Below are 12,163 nucleotides of genomic sequence, written 5' to 3'. Positions count from 1 at the left end.
AAGCTGTGCTCAGAGGAAAACTCATAGCTCTGAGTGCCTGCAGAAAGAAACAGGAGAGAGCATATGTCACCAGCCTGACAGCACACCTAAAAGCTCTAGAACAAAAAGAATCAAATACACCCAGGAGGATTAGAAGGCAGTAAATAATCAAACTCAGAGCTGAAATCAACCAAGTAGAAACAAAAAGGACCATAGAGAGAATCAACAGAACCAAAAGCTGGTTCTTTGAGAAAATCAACAAGATAGATAAACCCTTAGCCAGACTAACGAGAGGACACAGAGAGTGTGTCCAAATTAACAAAATCAGAAATGAAAAGGGAGACATAACTAAAGAATAAGAGGATATTCAAAAAATCATCAGATCCTACTACAAAAGCCTATATTCAACAAAACTTGAAAATCTGCAGGAAATGGACAATTTCCTAGACAGATACCAGGTACTGAAGTTAAAACAGGAACACATAAACCAGTTAAACAACCCCATAACTCCTAAGGAAATAGACATAGTCATTAAAGTTCTCCCAAACAAAAAGTGCCCAGGTCCAGACAAGTTTAGTGCAGAATTCTATCAGACCTTCATAGAAGACCTCATACCAATATTATTCAAACTATTCCACAAAATTGAAACAGATGGAGCACTACCGAATTCCTTCTATGAAGCCACAATTACTCTTATACCTAAACCACACAAAGACCCAACAAAGAAAGAGAACTTCAGACCAATTTCCCTTATGAATATCGACGGAAAAAAACTCAATAAAATTCTGGCAAACCGAATCCAAGAGCACATCAAAACAATCATCCACCATGACCAAGTAGGCTTCATCCCAGGCATGCAGGGATGGTTTAATATACGGAAAACCATCAACATGATCCATTATATAAACAAACTGAAAGAACAAAACCACATGATCATTTCATTAGATGCTGAGAAAGCATTTGACAAAATTCAACACCCCTTCATGATAAAAGTCCTGGAAAGAATAGGAATTCAAGGCCCATACCTAAACATAGTAAAAGCCATATAGAGCAAACCAGTTGCTAACATTAAACTAAATGGAGAGAAACTTGAAGCAATCCCACTAAAATCAGGGACTAGACATGGCTGCCCACTCTCTCCCTACTTATTCAATATAGTTCTTGAAGTTCTAGCCAGAGCAATCAGACAACAAATGGAGGTCATGGCGATACAGATCAGAAAAGAAGAAGTCAAAATATCACTATTTGCAGATGATATGATAGTATATTTAAGTGATCCCAAAAGTTCCATCAGAGAACTACTAAAGCTGATAAACAACTTCAGCAAAGTGGCTGGGTATAAAATTAACTCAAATAAATCAGTAGCCTTCCTCTACACAAAAAAGAAACAAGCCGAGAAAGAAATTAGGGAAACGACACCCTTCATAATAGACCCAAATAATATAAAGTACCTCAGTGTGATTTTAACCAAGCAAGTAAAAGATTTGTACAATAAGAACTTCAAGACACTGAAGAAAGAAATTGAAGAAGACCTCAGAAGATGGAAAGATCTCCCATGCTCATGGATTGGCAGGATTAATATAGTAAAAATGGCCATTTTACCAAAAGCAATCTACAGATTCAATGCAATCCCCATCAAAATACCAATCCAATTCTTCAAAGAGTTAGACAGAACAATTTGCAATTCATCTGGAATAACAAAAAACCCAGGATAGCTAAAACTATCCTCAACAATAAAAGGACTTCAGGGGGAATCACTATCCCTGAACTCAAGCAGTACTACAGAGCAATAGTGATAAAAACTGCATGGTATTGGTACAGAGACAGACAGATAGACCAATGGAACACAGTTGAAGACCCAGAAATGAACCCACACACCTATGGTCACTTGATTTTTGACAGAGGAGCCCAAACCATCCAATGGAAAAAAAGATATCATTTTCAGCAAATGGTGCTGGTTCAACTGGAGGTCAACATGTAGAAGAATGCAGATCGATCCATGCTTATCACCCTGTACAAAGCTTAAGTCCAAGTGGATCAAGGACCTCCACATCAAACCAGATACACTCAAACTAATAGAAGAAAAACTAGGGGAGCATCTGGAACACAGGGGCACTGGAAAGAATTTCCTGAACAAAACACCAATGGCTTATGCTCTAAGATCAAGAATCGACAAATGGGATCTCATAAAACTGCAAAGCTTCTGTAAGGCAAAGGACACTGTGGTTAGGACAAAACGGCAACCAACAGATTGGGAAAAGATATTTACCAATCCTACAACAGAGAGAGGCCTTATATCCAAAATATACATAGAACTCAAGAAGTTAGACCGCAGGGAGACAAATAACCCTATTAAAAAATGAGCTAAACAAAGAATTAACAGCTGAGGAATGCCGAATGGCTGAGAAACACCTAAAGAAATGTTCAACATTTTAGTCATAAGGGAAATGCAAATCAAAACAACCCTGAGATTTCACCTCACACCAGTGAGAATGGCTAAGTTCAAAAACTCAGGTGACAGCAGATGCTGGAGAGGATGTGGAGAAAGAGGAACACTCCTCCATTTTTGGTGGGGTTGGAGACTGATACAACCATTCTGGAAATCAGTCTGGAGGTTCCTCAGAAAATTGGACATTGAACTGCCTGAGGATCCAGCTATACCTCTCTTGGGCATATACCCAAAAGATGCCCCAACATATAAAAAAGACATGTGCTCCACTATGTTCATCGCAGCCTTATTTATAGTAGCCAGAAGCTGGAAAGAACCCAGATGCCCTTCAACAGAGGAATGGATACAGAAAATGTGGTACATCTACACAATGGAATATTACTCAGCTATCAAAAACAGTGACTTTATGAAATTCCTAGGCAAATGGTTGGAACTAGAAAATATCATCCTGAGTGAGCTAACCCAATCACAGAAAGACACACATGGTATGCACTCATTGATAAGTGGCTATTAGCCCAAATGCTTGAATTACCCTAGATGCCTAGAACAAATGAAACTCAAGACGGATGATCAAAATGTGAATGCTTCACTCCTTCTTTAAAAGGGGAACAAGAATACCCTTGGCAGGGAATAGAGAGGCAAAGATTAAAACAGAGACTGAAGGAACACCCATTCAGAACCTGCCCCACATGTGGCCCATACATATACAGCCACCCAATTAGACAAGATGGATGAAGCAAAGAAGTGCAGGCCGACAGCAGCCCGATGTAGATCGCTCCTGAGAGACACAGCCAGAATACAGCAAATATAGAGGCGAATGCCAGCAGCAAACCACTGAACTGAGAATAGGACCCCCGTTGAAGGAATCAGAGAAAGAACTGGAAGAGCTTGAAGGGGCTCGAGACCCCATATGTACAACAATACCAAGCAACCAGAGCTTCCAGGGACTAAGCCACTACCTAAAGACTATACATGGACTGACCTTGGACTCTGACCTCATAGGTAGCAATGAATATCCTAGTAAGAGCACCAGTGGAAGGGGAAGCCCTGGGTCCTGCTAAGACTGAACCCCCAGTGAACTAGACTGTTGGGGGGAGGGCAGCAATGGGGGGAGGGTGCGGAGGGGAAAACCCATAAGGAAGGGGAGGGGGGAGGGGGATGTTTGCCCGGAAACTGGGAAAGGGAATAACACTCGAAATGTATATAAGAAATACTCAAGTTAGTAAAAAAATTAAAAATAAAAAAACATATAAATTTCAGGAGAAACGTATTAGTCACATCTTAAATTGGGAAGGACACAATGTAAAACCTATCTATCTTCTAACACTATTTCTAAACACAATAGCTCTTGAGGATATTTATAAAGAAACATTAACTTGAAAGGTCAAGTGTTTTAGGAACTATGTAGATCAATTTTCTCATTCTACACAGAAACAGAACTGGAAAAAAGCTCAGCATCTTTGCATAGCCACCCCTTATGTAGCTTCCATAGGTAATATGTGAAACCATACCTTTTCGTTGTATTATCAAAGCTCTTGAATGCCTGGGATAGCAGCGTGCATATATAATCCCAACCCTGGGGAAGTAGAAGCAAGAAGATGCAAGTTCAAAGGTACTCTGAGAAAACCAGGAAGAATCTGTATATAAATAAATGAATAAATAAAACAAATAGGTACAGGTAGTTTACTCTGTAGATCCTCTTGTGGTGTCTTTGAGGACTACAGCTCCTTCATTCCTTCCTCTGCCTTCAGAGGATTCTTTGAGTGCCACCAAATGTTTGGCTCTGGTTATGTGCATCTGTTTCCATCAGCCGATGGATGAAGCCTCTCAGAAGACAGTGCTCCTTTCTGCAAGCATACCAGAATATTATTAAAAGTGTCAGAGGCTACATACAGCCTCCTTGTCATTTGTACAGCAGAAGTACAGCTTGGTCTTCATGTGTGTCCCTTAACAATTAAAGCAGCGACTTTCTCTAACTCTGTTGCCTACAATAGGATTTTCTACCCCTACCTGAACAGCCAGGTTGGACCTCAGTGGGAAAGGAGGTGCTTAGTCATGCTGGGACTAGATAACCCAGGATAGGGTTATACCCAATAGGGAGGGCTACCCCTTCTCTAAGGAGAAAGGAAGAAGAAAATGGGTGGAGGGATTTATAAGTGCAGGATTAGGAGGAGAGGAGGGAAGGGGGCTGCAATGTGAATTAAAAAATAAATTATAGAAAGAAAAAATAAAATAAAATGTCTCTCTCACATGGGAAGAGTCACAAATTGGGCCAGTAATTGGTGGTGATCCATTCCCTCAATCTCTTTGTGTGTGTGTGTGTGTGTGTGTGTGTGTGTGTGTGTGTGTGTGTATGTGTGTGTCATTTTTATTGGATATTTTAAGCATTCACATTTCAAATGTTATCCCCTTTCTCAGATCCCCCTTCTCATTCACCCTCCCACTGCTTCTATGAACATCCACCCCTCCCACCTACTTCTAACTCACTACCCTGACATTCCACTACACTGGAGTATTGGGCTCTCACAGGACCAAGGGCTACTCCTTCTATTGATGCCAGACAATGCCATCCTCTGCTACATATGTGGCTGGAGCTATGGGTCTCTCCATGTGTACTCTTTGGTTGATGGTTTATTCCCCTAGGAGCTCAGAGGCTGGGGGTGTCTGATTGGTTGATCCTGTAGTTCTTCCTATGGGATTGCAAACTCCTTCAGTTCCTTTAGTTTGTTCTCTAACTGTTCCATCGAGGTCCCCATGTTCAGTCCCATGGTTAGCTACAAGTATCCTCATATGTACGGTTCTGTAAGGCTCTGGCAAAGCCTCTCAGGAGACATCCATATCAGGCTCCTGTCAGCAAGTACTTCCTGGCATCAACAATAGTGTCTAGGTTTGGCGGCTGCTTATGGGATGGATCCCCAGCTGGGGCAGTCTCTGGATGGCCTTTCCTTTGTCTCTGCTCCATTCTTTTCCAGGTATTTCCTTTAAACGAGAGAAATTCTGAGTTAAAATTTTGAGAAAGTGGGCGACCTCACTCCCCAACAGGGAGCCTTGCTTAACCTCTGGATATGGTCTCTACAAATTCTTCCTTCCTCTTTTGGGTATTTCAGCTAATCTCATCCCTGTTGGTTCCTGGAAGCCTCTTGCTTTCCTGTCATCTGAGACTTGCTTGTGGCTACCCCATTTCCCCATGCCCCATTGGTACACACCTCTGTTCAAATTTCTGACCCTCTGTATATCAGCCTCACCTCATCTAATACCTAATCCTGCCCCCTTTTCACCTCCTTCTCCTCAATTCCTCCCAAGTCCCTTCCACCCTCTACCTTCCATGAGTATTTTGTTCCCCATTCTAAGAACTGAAGCATCCACGTTTTGGTCTTCCTTCTTCTTGAGCTTCATATGGCCTGTGAATTGTACCGTAGTTATTCTGAGTTTTTGGACTAATATCCACTTATCAATGAGTGCATACCATGTTTGCTCTTTTGTGACTGGGTTACCTCACTTAGAATATTTTCTAGTTCTTTCCATTTGTCTACAAATTTCATGAAGTCATTGTTTTTAATAGCTGAGTAGTACTCCACTGTATAAATGTACATTTTCTGTATCCATTCCTCTGTTGAAGGACATCTAGGTTCTTTCCAGCCTCTAGCTATTATAAAGAAGGCTGCTATGAACATAGTGGAGCATGTGTTCTTGTTATATGTTAGAGCATCTTTTGGATATATGCCCAGGAGTGACATAGCTGGGTCCTCAGGCAGTACTATGTCCAATTTTCTGAACAACTGCCAGACTGATTTCCAGAGTGGTTGTACTAGCTTGCAATCCCACCAACAATGAAGGAGTCTCTTCTTTCTCCACATGCTTGCCAGCATCTACTCTCACTTGAGTTTTTGATCTTAGCCATTCTGACTGGTTTGAGATAGAATCTCAGGGTTGTTTTGATTTGCATTTCGCTGATGACTTAGGAGGTTGAACATTTCTTTAGGTACTTCTCAGCCATTTGATATTTCTCAGCTGAGAATTCTGTTTTGCTCCATACCCCACTTTAATAGGATTATTTGGTTTTCTGGAGTCTAAGTTCTTGAGTTCTATATATATATATATGGAATTCTATCAGATGTGTATCAGATTCTCTATCAGATGTAGGATTGATAAAGATATTTACCCAATTTGTTGGTTGTCCTTTTGTCAGTGTCCTTTGCCTGACAGAAGCTTTGCCATTTTATGAGGTCCTATTTGTCGATACTTGATCTTAGATCATGAGCTATTTGTGTTCTGTTCAGGAAATTTTCCCCTATGCCTATGTGTTTGAGGCTCTTCCACACTATCTCTACTCTCTCTTTTCCCCTGAACTTCTTGTAAGCAAGGCAGCTTTGGGTTGAAGTTTTTGTGAGTGGTTTGGTGTCCACTTCCTTTCTCTGAAAGTACAACCTGACTACAGTAGGTAACATCTTCAGACTCCATATCTCCTACAACTAGGAGTTTCAGCTAGGGTCATTTCAAAAGTCTCCTAGAAGTTTTCCTCATTGCAGAGCTGTCCATCCCCAGTGATTTTGACTCTTTTTCCATCCTTCCCTCCCACACCACCTAATATCCACCCTTTTTACTCCATAGCCTCTCTCCCATTCAGGTTCTTCCCTCTATACTTTTATTTACCTTCTGGGTGAGATTCCAGCATCCTTCCTTGGGACTTCCTTATTACTTAGCTTCTATACATCTGTGGACTGTAGCATGGCTATCTTGTACTGCATTTTTAAAAATTGAGTTATTTGGCTTTTTGATGACTAGCTTCTTGAGTTCTTTATATATTTTGGATATTAGTCCTCTGTCAGATGTAGGGTTGGTAAAGATCATTTTTAATTCTGTTGGCTGTTATTTTGCCCTATTGATGGCTCCCTTAGCCTTGTAGAATCTTTGAAGTTTCATGAGATCCCATTTATTACTTATTAATTATTCTTAGTGCCAGAAGTAATGGTGTTCAGGTCAAAAATTTGTTTCCTGTGGCAATATGTTCAAGGCTATTCCTTATTTTTCTTCTATTCTCAGTTCTATGATGAGCGAGGGCTTTGACGCGTTTATACTTGAGTTTTGGTGTAGGGTGATAAATATGGATATGCTTTCATTCTTCTACGTGCAAACATGTGTGATGATTTCATTACACAGGCTAAGACAGGTAAAAGATAGAATGAGGTTTGTCATTGGACCAGAGGAAAGATAGAGGGAGAAAAGTTTGAGGGAAGAGGAGGGGACTGGAGGAGATGGGAGAGAAGTCACAGAGAGAACATGGTGACTGATGTTAAGATTCCACTCTGTGTATTTACAGGTTGTTATGAATATTCTTAAGGAAAGAATATATATAGCACTTTGTATTGATTAGGAGGATAATTATATTTTATCAATTGGATCAGAGGTTATTGTGTTCTTTCATGTAGTGATTTAAGTTTAAGCGAGTGTGTGATGTCTAGAGACTGGGCCACCACAGAGTTGGGATGTGTGTTACTGGCAAGATATCTACCAATTATCTTGGGGCATTGCGATGCTGGATCTAGTGGGGGTAAAAGAAAGTCTTTTTTTTTTAATATAATTTTACAATAATAAGTGGTGCCCAACACAGAAAGCATAATAGATGGTGAGCCAATGTGCTGGGCAAGAACCACTAGTAATCTTAAGAGTTGAGAGAAAGTTTTAATTTCTAAGTAATAGGACACCAGCACCATGTTGAGTCATGTGATGTTTCAAGTGTGGGAATTTAAACAAAGAAACAGAAACAGCCTGAGCTGGCAAGCTGTAGGTCCCTTGCTGCATAATAAGTAGTTACAGCTCAGAGAGTTAGAGATAAAAGCTGCTTTTTAAAGAAAGTGCTTCAGGATACTCATATTCTTTCTAACATGGGCTCCATGGGAATTTTAGCTTGAAATCCTAGTTAGACATCCTACTTCTTAATGACAACTATTATTGAAAGGTGATTTAAGTTTGTTTTTAAGAACAGAGTACAGAGATTATCCAAATCATGTGGGGATTTTCACCTATGCTTCAGAACTTAGACAGAGAGAATTAGTCACTGACTCCAAGTAGAGACTTGTGATATTTACAGGTTATTAAGGTTAAATGAAAATCTGTGGCTCCAGGAAGAGAGCTTAATAGATTGATATATTTTGGGCTAAAGTCCTGGTTTGATAAGTTGCTTATTGATATTTACATTGATAGAAGGTGTATAGTTTGTTTTATGAATTACCCTGCTACAAGCCATATGGCTCATTGATGCCAGCGAGCAAGGCTTTGTGGGTATTTTGAATTTTTACCACAATAGGAAGGTCAGATTCTCTTAACGTAGGTTCAATGGTAATTTGGGGTTAATTTACTGATATGACAGAGTACAAAAGCCTCAGACTCACACACTATTGTTTAGCTTCCTTCCTTTTTAAAAATTGTTTAATTTTCATATTGGGCATGACTTTGAGTCTTATGGTTATGTTACTAATCTGGGAAAGAGTGCAAGATACAAGTTTTTCTCATTACAGACTAAGGAGCACAGTATTCTTGGGAAAAGGTTTTGTTTGTGTGTTTTTTGAAAGTGTGATTAGGCTCTGGAAACCTCACAGAGTCATACTGATCAGATCTGAGAGAGGGAGATCACTTGAAAAACTAGATTCAAGAGAATCAAACATAACGATATCTCAATTCTAAACTTTTGTCTTGAGAATTGTATTTTGCAGAGTGTGCCTGTATGGATTCCTGGTCTCAAGGACTTTCAGCTGGATCCAGTCAGGACATATCCAGCTACAGCATTTGCTTCATTCTTTTACCCCTACCCCCAAGGATATCTCAATGCACATGTACAGTTTGAAGAAGTTATAGAAGAGTCATCGCCCCAATTCCTTGGACTTTTGGGGGCTGAAAGTGGTTATTCTAAGGTTATTTTATGAGAAATCTAGAAATAGTTGTAATTTAACAGGGAGGAATTAGCTAATTGAGTTGTACAGTCATAATCTCATTTGGTAACTAAGCTAAAATCATATGTTTGCTTTAGGATTGAATTTATTTGTTAAAAATGTTTAAAAGTACAAGGATTAGATCCAGTCCTTTTATTGGTGCCTTTTATTTGGGCTAGCGGTGAGTAAAACTTGTGGAAAAGGACAAGATAATGGTAACACGTTTTTGTGTATGTGTTCTTTTAGAGTTATGTTAAAATCTAGAGAAGCAAAGTCATTTTTCATAGATGCTTTTAGTCTTTGGACCCTGACTAGAGACAGTTTAAAACCTAGACATGAGAGACAATGGGTCTGAAAAAATCAGTACTCCAAGACTCTCTGGAGATGCTTTAGCAGATAAGGACAATAAGCTTAAGCTTTTTCGGAGTTCTCCTAGGGACAGAAGGAAGGCAGGAGATGTCCTGCCTCCTTGCTGGCTCCTATTGTAGAAATGCTTATTTCTGGTTCTGGGTTCCTTAGGTAGGATATCTGGGTCCCTTTGGTAGGACATCATCTAGTTCTTCCCCTCTATGTCTATTGTCTGTCCTTGGTCCATCAAGTTGTCCATGTATGTTTTTTGTTTCATCACTTGAATGTTGTTCTGTGTTTCATGTTTAAAATAAACCTGGTTAAAACTTTATCTGCTGGTTCTTAACCCCTTGATTTGGTTTTAACTCATTTAAAAAAAAGCAACAAATAAATCAAAGGCAGTTTCAATTGGCCTTTGGAACCCTGCACCTGTAGCTAGGAGCCTAGGTCAGCTGTCTATTTCTCCTAGAAAAATCCCTGACTATGATTATTGGACATAGGTGACAAGGTGCTTCTCTTAAAATTACAGCTAGAAAAGGTAAAAACGGTGTTGGTCTAAATATTAAAGATATGTGTAGCCACTTCATTTTTTGTTCCTGATTGGTTTTAAACATATAAATATTCTCTATTGTGGAGAGCCGCAATAACATTCGCCACCACAAGATGGCGCTGGCTTCCACTGCGCCCCATGTGGAAAGCCGGGATAGCTTTCGCCATTACAAGATGGCGCTGGCCTCCGCCGCGCTAGCCAACTTCCTTTCAGGAAGTTAACTGTGTGAGCATGTGCAAGAGTGCCTTCGTGCCAGGTCTTTGCCCACTCCGGGGCGTGCCTAATGAGATCATGGGTAAGCGACCAATCAGGTGTGGATGCGCCGTGCTAGGGTGAATATAAGTCGCGCCATGCCGGCGCCCCGGGCCCTCTCTTTAAGATTTAATAAACATTTAGCTGCAGAAAGATTCGTGTATCCCCACGTGTTCTTGCTGGCGAGATAGCGTGGAGCACTCTATGTGTCTTGGTTACAGATCATCGACTTTTAACTTATTGGGTATGGTTAAAAATTTGTAACATTGGTAAGAGAAAGTTGGCTTAAAACTGATAATTCAGATGGAATCAATCTAGACAACATGTGGCATTAGCCAACTCAGGGAAACATTAGCCAAATATGGTCTAAACTGGAATAATTTTATATAATTCTTATCGTAAAAGCCAGGCTAATAAAATATTTTAGGGCAATGTCTCATTGTTGAGGTATTAGAGCCTGTACCACTGTGCGTTCATATGCAGAAATTGGCAGTCAAACTTTATAGCATGAGAGATGAACTTGGTGTCATGGAGAGACTGGATTTTAGAGATAGATTATTTGTTGTAGGTTGAGTTTTGCTTTCCAAAGTTCCACAACTATGTTCTGGTGTTATAAGGAAAACTTAAAAATCACCAGTGTTACATGGGCTACTGTTTGCAGTTCAGTCACAGACTGGCTCAGAATTCTTACTCAAAAATATTTGTAATTAAGAAAAAAATCAAACAGGTAGAGATTGTTACAGGATTTGTGAAGGATGGATGAGGCTATGAAACTTGTGAGAGCATTACACCCTGTTTGTTTACTCCAACTGCCATTTCAAGAAATAGGTATAGAATTGTTATAGATTTAGAGAATTGTTTTTATGCTGTTCCTTTACATCCTGGTGATTGTGAAAGGTTTTCATTTAGTGAGCTTGCTTATAATTTTAGAAAGCCCATGAAGTGATATCATTGAAAAGGTTTACAAAGGAATGTCTAATAGCCCTACATTATGTAATTTTTTCTCTGCTTCAATGTAAGAAGTTAGGATTTTGAATCTTTCAGTGTGTACTAATCATTATATGGATATTTTATTAACTGATCCCGCCAAAGGAGTTTTACTAGAAGCAGTTGCTCTTATACAACAAGCTTTTAAAATTTGAGGAGTAGTTGCTGCTCCAAAAAAGATTCAAAGGCAATATCCTTTATAATATTTGAGACATCATTTATACCCTAAACAAATTGTGACACAGAAAATTCAAGATAGTTTATTTTAAATTAATTTTAAGCTTCAAAATATATGTTAATTGGCTAAGATCTCACTTTAAGCTTATCACAGGAGGACTTAAGTCTTTGATATCCTCGAGGCGGATGAAAATCTTAATTCCACTAGAAAATTAACTAATGAGGGAGGAATAGCTTTGCAGAAAACAGAGAAAGCCATGTGTCAACAACAGATATATTAATTATATAGACTATGATCAATTGTTGGTTGTTTATATCCACAATAGTCCCCAAAAGAAACCTTTCACATGGACTCATTTTTCCTCTCCAAGTAAAAGTTTTAATGCCCTATAATAAAACTGTTATTGTGTTAATATAAATTTGTAAGGTAGAGTCATGGAAGTATTTTGAAAAAAGAACCTGATGAAACATACCTTATTCCAGATAAAAATT

The sequence above is a fragment of the Rattus norvegicus genome, chromosome 2, assembly GCF_036323735.1.
Source record: "Rattus norvegicus strain BN/NHsdMcwi chromosome 2, GRCr8, whole genome shotgun sequence".
NCBI classification, from domain to species: domain Eukaryota; kingdom Metazoa; phylum Chordata; class Mammalia; order Rodentia; family Muridae; genus Rattus; species Rattus norvegicus.
Note: the sequence above shows the minus strand (reverse complement) of the source record.